We start from the raw sequence: 12585 nt of genomic DNA, 5'->3' as shown, positions 1-12585 counted from the left end.
GTCAACGTTTCAGTTTATCAGTGTGCAAATAAGTCAATAATCTTTAAAACTAAGCTAAGATGTTATAATAAAGTTAGTCTTACTAATTTGTTATCCATTTCTTTTCAACAACACCACCTATGTATATTATCTCTCCCAGAAGACAAGGAACAACTAGCATTTATTTAGTTGTGAGTAATCATAATTAATCAGATTATTATTGTAATATTGTGAATGAATTGACAGCACTATTTTAGATATATAGTTCTGAGGGTTGTTTACTCTGTGCTAAAGTACATATAATGATCCTATTGATCAACAGTTATTAATTCCTATAGTTATAGTTAACTTCTGGAACATGACTGTTGTTTCTGAGATGAATTGCATAAAGTAATAATGATGACAATGTTCGTTTCTTCAGGATTTGACTCGATCGTGTGTCTCATCAAGAGCAATGACGCACAGTTCAGTTCTGCCTCTGCTGCTCCTGTTGGGCACGTGTTCGGCTTACACCTACCGTAAGTAGGATCTGGCTTTATCTATGGTGTCTTTGTTATAAAACAATGAAGTGGTTAACATGTGGTTTGTATTTTGTGACACCACTTGGATGTTAAGGCAGAATGATGTGTGTGCAGAGTTTGACACTAGAAGGCTGTTTTTACAATCAGAAAAGAACCTCAGATTGTAAATCCTGCAAGTATGAGGTGATTTTGCGACATCACAACTACCTTGGAGACAAACATGGTGCAGTAGGCCTACTAATGTGATAAGGAAACATGAAGTCTCCAGAGGAAACATACAGCAGTTAACTGACCCCTTGGTAAATAAGGTAATTGTTTGAAAAAGAAAATGCATGTTTGTAGATTACATATTTTTAATGGAGGCATAAAGAAACATTATTGTTGAAAAGCTCTATCAGACAACAATTGACCAATCAAAACTTGTGTGTGTTGTGGATAATTTCACGACATCGTGTCAATAAAATATCCAGTGCTGTTGAATGGGATGCTATTCGTGTATAAATTAGTGACTGATTGCAAAAAACTTTACCCAATGAACTAAAAAAAGAGTTGATATGTCGATGTTCTGTTCACAACTTGTGTTGGCTGCCCTCAAGCGGCCAACGTTTTCTTTCATGTTCATTGATTACATTTTTTTTCCCATCCACCAAATATTTATTTATTTAAAATGTCTCATTCACAGAAAATGTGGCCTTGCGTGGAAAAGCAAGCCAGTCAGGGCGTAATCCAGACTATCTTGCTGGTTCATGCTACTGGTTGGCAGACCAACCCCTGGTGGAGAGTGGACCTGCTGGAGTCCTACATCGTCACCTCCATCATCATCACCAACAGAGCAGGCTGCTGTGCAGAAAGGCTCAACGGGGCAGAGGTTCACATCGGCAACTCTTTGCAAGACAATGTCGCGGCAAACCCAGTGTGAGTGGCTGCAATGATTTCTTCATTACAAGGTTAACCCCAGGAAATAATTGAGCAGCATCCAGATCGTGATTAATTCGCTGTCGAAAAGAATGTCTTCAGAAAGTGTTAGAATAATGTATGACTCTGTATTGCTACCGTTCAAGTACTGCTGTAGCAGGACAGGGAGAAAGTAAACACACCTACAGATTCCCTGAGAAAAAGGGGAGTGGCTAATCAAGCACCCCTGAGATTGGCACCTGTGTGCTGTTAAAAAGTGGACAGCATGTCATTCGAAGGGAGGAGAAAGAAGCAAGAGGAAGTCGGAATCTAACAAGGAGGAAAGTGGATTCTTGAGGACTTCATCAGATGAATCAGGCTATTTTTGGGAGTTTTTACCACTGAACCCAGGAGCTGTTGGGGAAACGTTTGAAATTTCCCCTAGTGATGGCGAGATGAAGCCTTATTATGAAGCTTTGAAGCTTTCCAGCCAATTGGTTCACAAAAGGGTTCATCTCATGAGGCTTCATCATGGGCTTCATTTGAACACAAACCCCCTGTTGGTCAAAGTGTGTAAAACAGGCAGATTGGACATCTCAACAGTGTGCTCTAATCTCATACCGAGTCCCCAAAGCCTTAGAACATTAAATCATATTTTCATGTAAACAATATTGTATTTATTCCAGTTTAATGATTGTGATTGAAACGCCTAAGGAGGCTGGTAAACATTGCAAAGAGGGATTTGTATTCCTTAATAATATTCATAAACTTAACCATGTTGTAGCCTGAGAAAGGCTAAACCAGTGACCACCAACTGGCGGCCCGCGGGCCACATCCGGCCCGCCAGCCATTCTCATCCGGCCCGCACGACGGGGGTGACTGTGGCGTTGGCGGAGTGGTTACTGATCCTTCGTTGTGAAGAGTCTGGTTAATGCGCTCTGCACCACAGCAGTGGCCCCGCTGCGACAGAGTCCAACAGAGAGGCTGGAGCTGCGGGACAGTAGCCTAGAAGCAGGGTTGGGTTGTAACGGAAAACATAACGGCGTTACGTAATCAGAATACAAAAATCAAGTAGGCTAACTGTATTCAGCTGGCGTTACATTTGAAAAACGAGTAATCTGATTACAGTTACTTTCGTAAACCTGAAGTGAATACATTTTGGAATTATTGGTGGAAAAGTTTCCTCACAAAATGTAATATTCATTACCGGCAGGACTGTGTGCACACTGCACAGCGCTGCAGCGTGTCTGTGAGCGAGAGAGATGCAGCGTGTCTGTGAGGCCCCGCCCCCGCACGCAGGTGAGAGAGAGAGATCTCTTTTTAAATATATTGAAAGTTAGAAACGGAGATGGTTAGATAAAATGTGCAAGATAACGTTTATGTAGCATTTCTTTATTGTCGAGATGATGACATTTCATAACGGGATGAAATCAAAGTGAACGGCCTGTTGCTGCTGAATGCATGGGGCAAGTGACTGGAAACAGTTTAAAAAGTTATTCCATCGTTTCAGATAATAAATAATAATGATGATTCATTCTATTTAGGGCGCCTTTCAAAGCACCAAGGACACCTTACAACTCATAACATATTACAAGGAAAGGTTTTAAGACAGTACAAAGAATGCAGTCCGGGTGATGTTTTTTATGTGGGTGCAGATGAGAGAGCTGTCCAGAATGACACCAAGATGTGTGAGTTCTTGATAAGCCATGAGAACAGTAAAATACGTGTCTCCTGTTCCCCAACACATACCATCTGTTATGGAAAAAGAAAGTATTCCAAAAGTAATCTGAATACTATTTATACAATTCTGGGCTATATAAAAATCGCTGGCCCGCGATAGTGTCTATTGGTTACATTTCGGCCCTTGGACAAATGTAGTTGGTGATCCCTGGGCTAAACCATATCAAAGAATACATTTATTAACTACATTATCTAATTTAGCTGTACCTTTTATAAACAACAACAAATACGTATTGTTCAGTCGTTGAACCAGGGACCCTGCGGTCACAAGTCAACTGCTTTCCAGCTGAGCCACAGCACACACACTGAATGTCCCTGAAAACACTGCAACATATGTATTCCTGTATTTATTGATGTTTTTATTCCTACATTTATTTATGCTTGTATCTATTTATACTTATGACATGTTCTGACCTCTATAAGTTAGGGTCTGAGCTCTCTTGATTCCATCGTGTCACCAGGCCCAGGTACAGGAGGGGTAATATGGTTCTTATTATACATCCATGGGTATTATGAGCGTTGTGGTTCAACCGATCTGAATCTCTTTGTGAAGCAGTCACGTGGTATCGACAGGCAGCGAGGCTTCGTTTGTCATCGATGACGTCACTGGCCCAAAACAATACAAGCCTTGATACATGCTTCACAAAAAGCTTCGGGGATTACTTGACACACGCTCCGAAGCCTCGGCGCAATACGTAACATCACTACTTTCCCCTTCCCAGTTAAAACCTGCAATCCAGTGATCTAGTCTGGCCCTGTCACCCTCAGATAAGTTATTCTCACTACACCAATATCATTTCTCCTCCTCTTGCACTCTACACACACACCACACTCTGGACTGGAAAAACAGAACTTTACAACTTTACTTTCACACATCCTTATCCCTTGAACTACACTCTTAAAATGAGTGACAAAGGACAAAAAATACCTCTTGATTTGTTTGTGTATCTATTGGATTTAAGTGTTTCTGGTAAATGGTATGTGACATGAGTTTGTTTAATGTCCTGATTATTATTTGGAGTTAAAAAATACAGACATTTTATGTTGAAAGTGAATTGGTTGATGATTATTTTTCCTTTGTAAACTTCAATAGCTAGGTCACTGGGCTATCCCTCTGTTTCTGCATGTCTAAGGATATCAGTTGTTTTACAGATGGCTATATTAAATATTCCTCTGTCTGGCGCCCAAGTTTAATTTATTCGTTCATGGATAAGACCTACGCTACACTGCAGTTATTTCAACTTTATGTATTTCCTCCTTTTCCTTTCTTTTAGGGTTGGTGTGATTTCTCATATCCCTGCAGGCAGGTCTTTAAAAATGACTTTTACCAAACTTGTAGAGGGACGATACGTGATGGTTGCCCTACCTGGTTCAAGAAGAGTCCTTATACTCTGTGAGGTGGAAGTCTACGGGTACCGTGCTCCAACTGTTGAGAATTGAAAACAAAGCCACTTAATACTTTATTTTCAGGGTGATAAATCCTCATCTATCCATCCTCATGTTTGTATACAGCTGTAATCACACCAGAGTAACATCTCCATTAACTTGAATGAACAACAAAGGCTAAATGCAGAGCATCATGTAAACTATTTATCAATGCTGATGTTTGAAAATGTGTTCTGTTTGCAGGAGAGAACCTGGCACTCCAAGGAAAAGCCTCACAGTCATCACTGTATAATTTTGAAAGCATTGCTTACAATGCCATTGACGGAAATCCTGCAAGTGCCTGGGGCCAGGTTTCTTGTACCCACACAAAGGCTGCAGTCGGATAGTTTAAAAATCAGCTCCTAAGTTCTAACCCTATCGTCTATTCCTTGACCTCTGAGTGAAACGTCACGGGGTTAAGGGATAGTGGATAGGAGAATTCAAAAGGACTTAGGAGAAGAGACTGCGGTACTTTAGAAAATCCGAATGCACTTTCACTATCCGACATGTTTATGATGCGCCAGCGGACGTCATTGTGTGCGTCTGCTGCTGTGGGGAAACCATGGAAACCACAGTTTTCTATACAGCGGACTACAACATGGATGTTTAATAAGAACGAGGGACTACTGTGAACTCATCTAGAGACTCTGCACCGTGCTCTGATGCTGCTGCTTTGCTTTATGAACGTGGACAACAGAGAAACATATTCTTCAGGACCAAAGTTGGAATTGAAATACAAAAGGAAAGTGAAACTTCTGCTCGTCCCCCTCTCCCTCCGGTCCACATTAATACAAATGATCCCAATAGGCCTACGTATGATTGTATGAACTAAAGATCTTAAAATCAATACAAATGTATTTATTATAAACGTTAGTCCTTACCATCTATCACTGTGTATATCACCATTCAAACATCTTTTAAAAGTTGAACAAACTCCACACAGCTCAGTAAAGACTGTGAAATGTTGACTTTATTTGATAATTTCAGTGAAAACTAACGTTCATATTTCTCTTTTTGATTATAATACTGATGAACGTTCAAAACAAAGCACTTTGGCAACTTACCACCTATGTTTTAAAATGCTTAATAAGCACCGTAACTTTCATGATATAATTTCTCGGTCATAATCGGTTGTTTCCGTGAACGGCCGACTGTTGAGTGACGGCAAATGCTGCGGCTGCAAGGCATTGTGGGGCAGCATTTTCGCTTCTCCTGTCGGTTAGGGAGGTCCAGTGGTTCCTAAGCTAAAGGAGGTTATAAAAGAAGTTTGAAACCTCCTTTCCTATCATTCTCATCATTCTAGAGAATTCGAACGGCACTTATCATGGCTGCCACTGAGCGACTTCCGGGTCATTTCACTCCTTTAGGAAGGTTCCTAAGCTAAATGGACTATTCGACTTCAGCCAAAGTCCGACTTTAACCCCTGGTGGCGACTGGACCTCGGCAAAACCCACAAAATAAATTCTGTTAACATAACCAACACACATAGGTTCTGTCCCACAACGACTTAATGGAGCTGAGATCAAAATGGGAGATTCTCTTGAAAACAATGGCAACAACAATCCCATGGAGTTCACAGTCCTTTAATTGTATAACTACTGTGGCTTAAAGTTTGGATTTGATGAATATCTGTTGTTGGTCTTGTTTTGAACAACCAATATTTGCTCCATAATACAACAATATATTGATTTGGCAATAGTTAAGTAACTAATTTCTATGAAATGATTTTCAATCTGGCTTCAAACCCATGCATAGTACTGAAACTGCCCTTTTAAGAGTTTTGAATGATCTGCTCCTAACCGCCGACTCAGGTTGCCCAGCTGTCCTGGTGCTGTTAGACCTGACTGCTGCATTCAACACTGTGGACCATAGCATCCTGTTGTCGCGGCTTGAACAGTCCGCAGGCATCACAGGCTCTGCCCTGACATGGTTCAGGTCCTACCTGACAGACCGTAGCCTCTCAGTGCAGTTGGGTGCCTTCTCTTCTGCCAAAGCCCCTCTTACCTGTGGGGTTCCCCAAGGCTCGATTCTGGGCCCCATCCTCTTTCTACTGTACATACTGTACTAGGTTCAATTCTCACAAAACATAATATACCCTTCCTTTGTTACGCTGACGATGTACAGATCTATCTGCCTCTCAATCAAAATGCCAACTCACTACAGCAGTTGATGGACTGCTTAACAGAGATTCAATCCTGGCTGAGCCAAAACTTCCTCACCCTCAACGAGAGCAAGACCGAGGTCATCTTTTTTGGACCCCGACCTCCAGCCTCTCCGGTTGATATTCTGGGCTCCCCCAATACAAATATCCTCCCCTCTGTCATGAACCTTGGAGTGACTTTCAATAGCGCTTTTAAATTTGATAAGCAGGTCAGCACCGTAGTCAAGACCTGCTTTTTAAAAATACGACTATTGGCTAAGACCAAGTCATTTTTATCTTTTGAGGACCTGGAAAGGGTTATTAACACCTTTGTTACCACGAGACTGGATTACTGCAATGCTCTGCATGTGGGTATGGACCAGGCCTCCATTAGACGCCTGCAGCTAGTGCAGAACGCAGCTACACTCTTTTAACTGGCCATAAAAAGCGCGACCATATCACCCCAATTCTGGCCTCATTGCACTGGCTTCCAGTTCGGTTCAGAATAGATTTTTAAAATCCTTTTATTTGTTTTCAAAGCCCTAAATGAGCTGGCTCCGGCCTATGTAGCCAAACTCCTCCATCGCTACACCCCAGGCAGAGCCTTAAGGTCGGCTGACCAGCTGCTGCTGGTAGTGCCCAAGACTAGGCTCAAAACCCGAGGGCACCGAGCATTCGCAGCAGCGGGCCCTAGGCTCTGGAACACTCTGCCCCTCCATGTGAGGTCTGCCCAGACCCTGGGGGTTTTTAAATCTACACGTAAAACTCACTTTTTCACTCTGGCCTTCTAGGCTTCTCTTATCAAGAATAACTTTTATCCAGGACCTTTTCCCTCTCTAACCTCTCGAGTTTTATTAGAGGGAAATGGTTTGCAGAGTGGCTTAGACAGGCCGGGGAGTGTTACGATTCGTAGATACAGCGTACCTCCCTATCTCTCATCAATTTCCAACTAAGGCTCCAGTGGGGACCTTGTTCCTTGAGTGTGCCTCTCCACCTATGTTTCTTACTCTCTTACTTGCTACCCTTTGCCCTCAACCTATTCTAAGGGAGTGCTTGTTCTTCCGTCTGTCTGTCTGTCTGTCTGTGTATTCTCTTGTTCTAGGGGTGTAACGGTATCCGTATTCGTCCCGTAACGTCACGGGTCGGACGTCACGGTTCGGCACATGTAGTCAGTCACACGGCGAATACAATACGCTTTTTTTTACGAGTGGGAAAAAAGTCTGTCACTCAGGGCAGTATTACACTATATATAATCCAGGGGCGGTATTGCGCCTAAAATCCAGCCGTCCGTAAAGAACAAATGAAGAACAAGAACAAAACACAACAAAACGAACACAATACATGAAGAAGAAAAGTTAGTAGCTATGGCGAGTTCACACCATGATGATAAAATGGCCAAACTTTTGAGAGAGCGAAACGTCACAGATTACCCGGCATGCCTGAGAAGTACCTGTATGTGCGCTCATAGCGCATGCGCAACTTTAACCAAAATGCTCGTTCACATCAAGCACGTCAATTTGCGTACACGTAACAGCACCGCACGTTCATGACAGCATGGTAATGATTTGTTATTATGATGGATTTGATATTAACGAGGCGGCAGTTAGCAGCTAGCTAGTCATTATGCTAATGTGCATATCAATCGTTATGTACTTATATTACGCTGTAACAGGATCTAGTGATATCCAAGCAACAGAGCTTCATTTAGCATGAAACAATGATTGCACTGTGTATATATATATATATATATATATATATATATTAGGGCTGTCAAACGACTACAATTTTTAATCAGATTAATCACAGCTTAAAAATTAATTAATCATGATTAATCACCATTCGAACTATGTCCAAAATATGCCATTTATTTATGTATATTGTTGTGGGAATGGAAAGATAAATTAAAGCAGGCGGATATATCCATTTAACATACAGTATGTATGTTTATTATAACATTTTTCTGCATGTCAAAATGAAAGACAACCCACACACCTATCAATCATCAAACCGTGGGGTCTTAATTCATTACGTGTTGATTTCTATCAACGGGGGAGTACTTCAGGAAAGTCGACAGAGGGGGGCGGCGCCTAGTGGAGTACTTCGTGACCACAGAGCGTGAACGTTGTGATCAGCTGTTTTAGCGCAGTTCTCCAGTGATGGGGGGAGTCTCCCTCCGCAGCCGGTTGGCGTAGTTTTGGCACAGTTCCGTTGTACAGACCGACGTTAACAGCAGCCCTGTCTGTGCACACGGAGACCGACTCTGTCGTCCGGTGATCTAACCGCCTTCTGGAAAAGCTTCACAAGTACGTCGGTACGCCAATGCGCTTTGTGACACAAGTGACGGTACACATTTCAGATTACGCACATGACCTGCGTACCAGTTATGTGCACCCCTGTACCAGAGCCATATTATTACTATTATATGGCTCTGCCCTGTACTACAGCAAGAGTATTCTCCGTCGGGACTTCCTGCAACAACACCACGCCGTTATCAAAGATGTTCTATTGAGAAGATGATCACTACGTGACAAAAGTTTTCAAAACCGTGGCTACTGAAATCAATCTTACTAACTGCTGTCTGTGCAATTTACTCCGCGCGAGTTGGCAGACTTTATTTTGCTTACTTTAACATCATTTTTCATGGTGGGGCTAAGCCATTTCTTGGTATGGGTGTAGCCTACCCCAGCCATACCCTGGCGCTGCCACTTGTGGCACGTATGGGGCGGGCCATTCTGCACATGCGTTAAATGCGTTAAATATTTTAACGCAATTAATTCAAAAAATTAATTACCGCCGTTAACGCGATAATTTTGACAGCACTAATATATATATATATATATACTTATAATAATAAGTAATATTAACTTTATTTAATACAACATTTACGGTACAAGATTTAATCATACAGCCCATGTAGTATGATAATGAATTATAGCAAACATGTGCAATATATCCATTATTACAGCTCCGTGGGATGGCAGTAAGACGATATGGGTCCGTTCTTATTGTGCATCCATGGGTAAAGATAAACGCAACTCACATTGGTTTTTCAAACAGCATCTCTGTAAACTACGTGTATTGTATTCAATGAATTTCACTCTCTGTCTTTAACGGCTCGCTGTAGCTCCAATAGCTCCAGCCCCCACCCTTCCTGTAAGCACAGTGTGCCCTGATTGGTCGGGACACGCAACATGAACGTGCCGGCCGGCGCAGTCCCGTGAGTTAGATGCACGTTCATAATAGGGAAATAACTCTCAGAATAACGTAATTAGCACATTATTACAACTTGAGGAACGAATGTTTTTAATAAGGGCTATACAAGTGTTCATACTGGGTAGTTTATTTAGTTTAAAAAAAATTATCCAACGATTTACAGACCACTCTTTCCCCATGTAAGTCAATGGGAAAAAGTGTTTCCGGGCCTGGCAACCAAACGGAAGTGTAGTACCGCCGTTTGGCCAGCACACATATTTTCATCTGAGTCCGGCGCACTTCCTGGGGGCTTGGTTCACACGACACACAGGAGCTAGAAGACCCACCTGCTTCTTTTAAATCAGGTGTGTGGGAACATTTCGGGTTCCCTGTGGACTACAACAGCGAGTTGTGGACCAGACGAGGACGGTGTGTCGGCGTTGTTCGACAGCGGTGCGGTATGCTAGTGGAAACACATCAAACATGCTCAATCACATCCGAGTCAGTCTCAGTCCCCAGCGAGAGGGTTTTCTCGACGGCAGGTGACCTAATTACTGCCAACGGATCTGCCCTCACTACTGACAACGTAGACAAATGCATCTTTTTGAAGAAAAACTTGAAAATAGAGTAAAGCTTGAGTACCTTTATTTAGGCATAATGGCCTCACACACTCACAAGTAAATTACACATGTTAGACATTGCTCCTAAAGGTACAGATTTTATTTTGTTTTATGTTTATCATTGTATTTATTTTATATTTTGACATCAGGAGATGTTATACAGTTCTGTATTGCCTTTTATTGATTGTGATTGAAACACTTTGTTATTATTTATTTTAATATTTTCAAGACATTCTTTTTAGTTGTACAGCTTATTTAACCTTTTTGTTTGACATTAGCAAATATAAATAATATGGCCATCTGAGTGTGTGTTACTGTTTGTGGTTTGTTTTTAACTTTAATACAGTTAATGATTCCAAAAATAAATAACAGCAAAACAAATTATGCATTTGGGACTTTTTGTTGTTGTACCGAACCCGTACCGAACCGTGACCCCCAAACCAAGGTATGAACCAAACCGTGACTTCTGTGAACCGTTACACCCCTATCTTGTTCCGATTAACCCAGCCACATTTTTTTCTTGTTTTGTGTCTATATCTATGCCGGGATCCGGAGTCGAGGCTGATCTTCTTGCTTTGGTCCTGTGTCCTGGATCCTCTATCCTGAGTTCTGGATTAAGTTGTGGACTTCGGGTCGTGGCTAAACCTGTCTCTGCGGTACTGCCTGGGTCTCGTCATGCTGCTTCCCTGAAGGCTCCCACAGGATTGTAGTTGACATCTTCGTAGATTCATCTTCTTATTACAGACACATGCATTTCCTAACATTCGGTCTATATGCTGTAAAATGTATTATCTCTTCGATTTACACAGAGCATCTATTGCACGTCTGTCCGTCCTGGGAGAGGGATCCCTCCTCTGCTGCTCTCCCTGAGGTTTCTCCCATTTTTTCCCTTTAAACTGTGGGTTTTCTCTGGAAGTTTTTCCTTTTACGATGTGAGGGTCTACGGATAGAGGGTGTCATTTTTCTCATACTGATTTTCTGAACAATCTGTGCTGTTGTATTTGCTGTAAAGTGTCTCTACTGTAGGCTATTGTTATTACAATATGTACAGCACTGTGGCTCGACCAAAAATCGTTTATAAATGTGCTATATAAATAAAACTTTATTTGATTTGTACCGTAAACGTTTTCATTCTTTCAAATTATCTTTCAATTAGTTAACAAACAAATGTATTCTTCTGCTAGGTGTGCTGTGATCTCAAGCATCCCTGGAAGTTTCACGGAAACCTTCCAGTGTAACGGGATGGACGGTCGCTACGTCAGCATCGTCATTCCTTGAAGAAGCGAGTACCTGACACTCTGTGAGGTGGAGGTGTACGGCTCCAGGCTGGATTAGGGCTGAATCGGTTCAAAACGTTATCAATGACCTTTGATTCAGCTGATGCTCTTGTACAGACTTGTGTTGCAATCAGAGCTCAACCTTCACTTGCTAGCTGCAGATGGATGGGAGTTCGAGCTTTGTATACCCGAGGTGCTTATATGAACAATAACAGGATAATGTCTTTCCATTCTGCTTTTTTATCGTGCATTTCAACTGTCTCATTTATAAGATATATGGCATTTTGTGGAGAAGCAATCAAGTCAGACCCTAATGGGGACATTTTAATCATGTAACAATTCATTAAGATCATTCAGTTTCACTGAGTCATGTCAGTAATCAGTGTGGACAATTAAAAACGTTTTTAATGCTTTTATATTTTTATTGTATGTGTGTATAATATGTATTTTCCTTTTTTATACTCAACAAGTTTCAGAAATAAAATGATGTGGCAGAAATACGATGCTTTGTTTGTTGTTGTCTTTTAAATAAAACACTTCTGGCATATACAAATATTCTACATAGCTTAATTGATTTTCTTGCTGCAGTTTACATTTCTCCAGATGCAAATGCATAAACTGAACTACTGTATGTTTTCTGTTTTGTCTTGTTTTTCTTACGTAGAATAAATGGACTATAACTGCTTTGGTTGTGCAACCCTGTGATTCGAGTAACATTTGACTCAATAGGTAAAGGTTTCCAACTTAAACTCTGTATGAACACTCACATGTTTCTCCATGTATGCAGAAGTCTAGTC

The 12585-nt window shown here is 41.5% G+C and overlaps 1 pseudogene; it reads left to right on the top strand.

Annotated features, from left to right (window-relative positions):
• The first annotated feature begins 433 nt into the window (after positions 1 to 433).
• Positions 434 to 11846, top strand: LOC117460802 (uncharacterized; annotated as a pseudogene).
• Positions 11847 to 12585: the final 739 nt, after the last annotated feature.

This window comes from Pseudochaenichthys georgianus, chromosome 16, assembly GCF_902827115.2.
Source record: "Pseudochaenichthys georgianus chromosome 16, fPseGeo1.2, whole genome shotgun sequence".
Lineage (NCBI taxonomy): Eukaryota > Metazoa > Chordata > Actinopteri > Perciformes > Channichthyidae > Pseudochaenichthys > Pseudochaenichthys georgianus.
The sequence above is the reverse complement of the archived record's forward strand: the minus strand, read 5'-3'. Positions and strand labels throughout refer to the sequence as shown.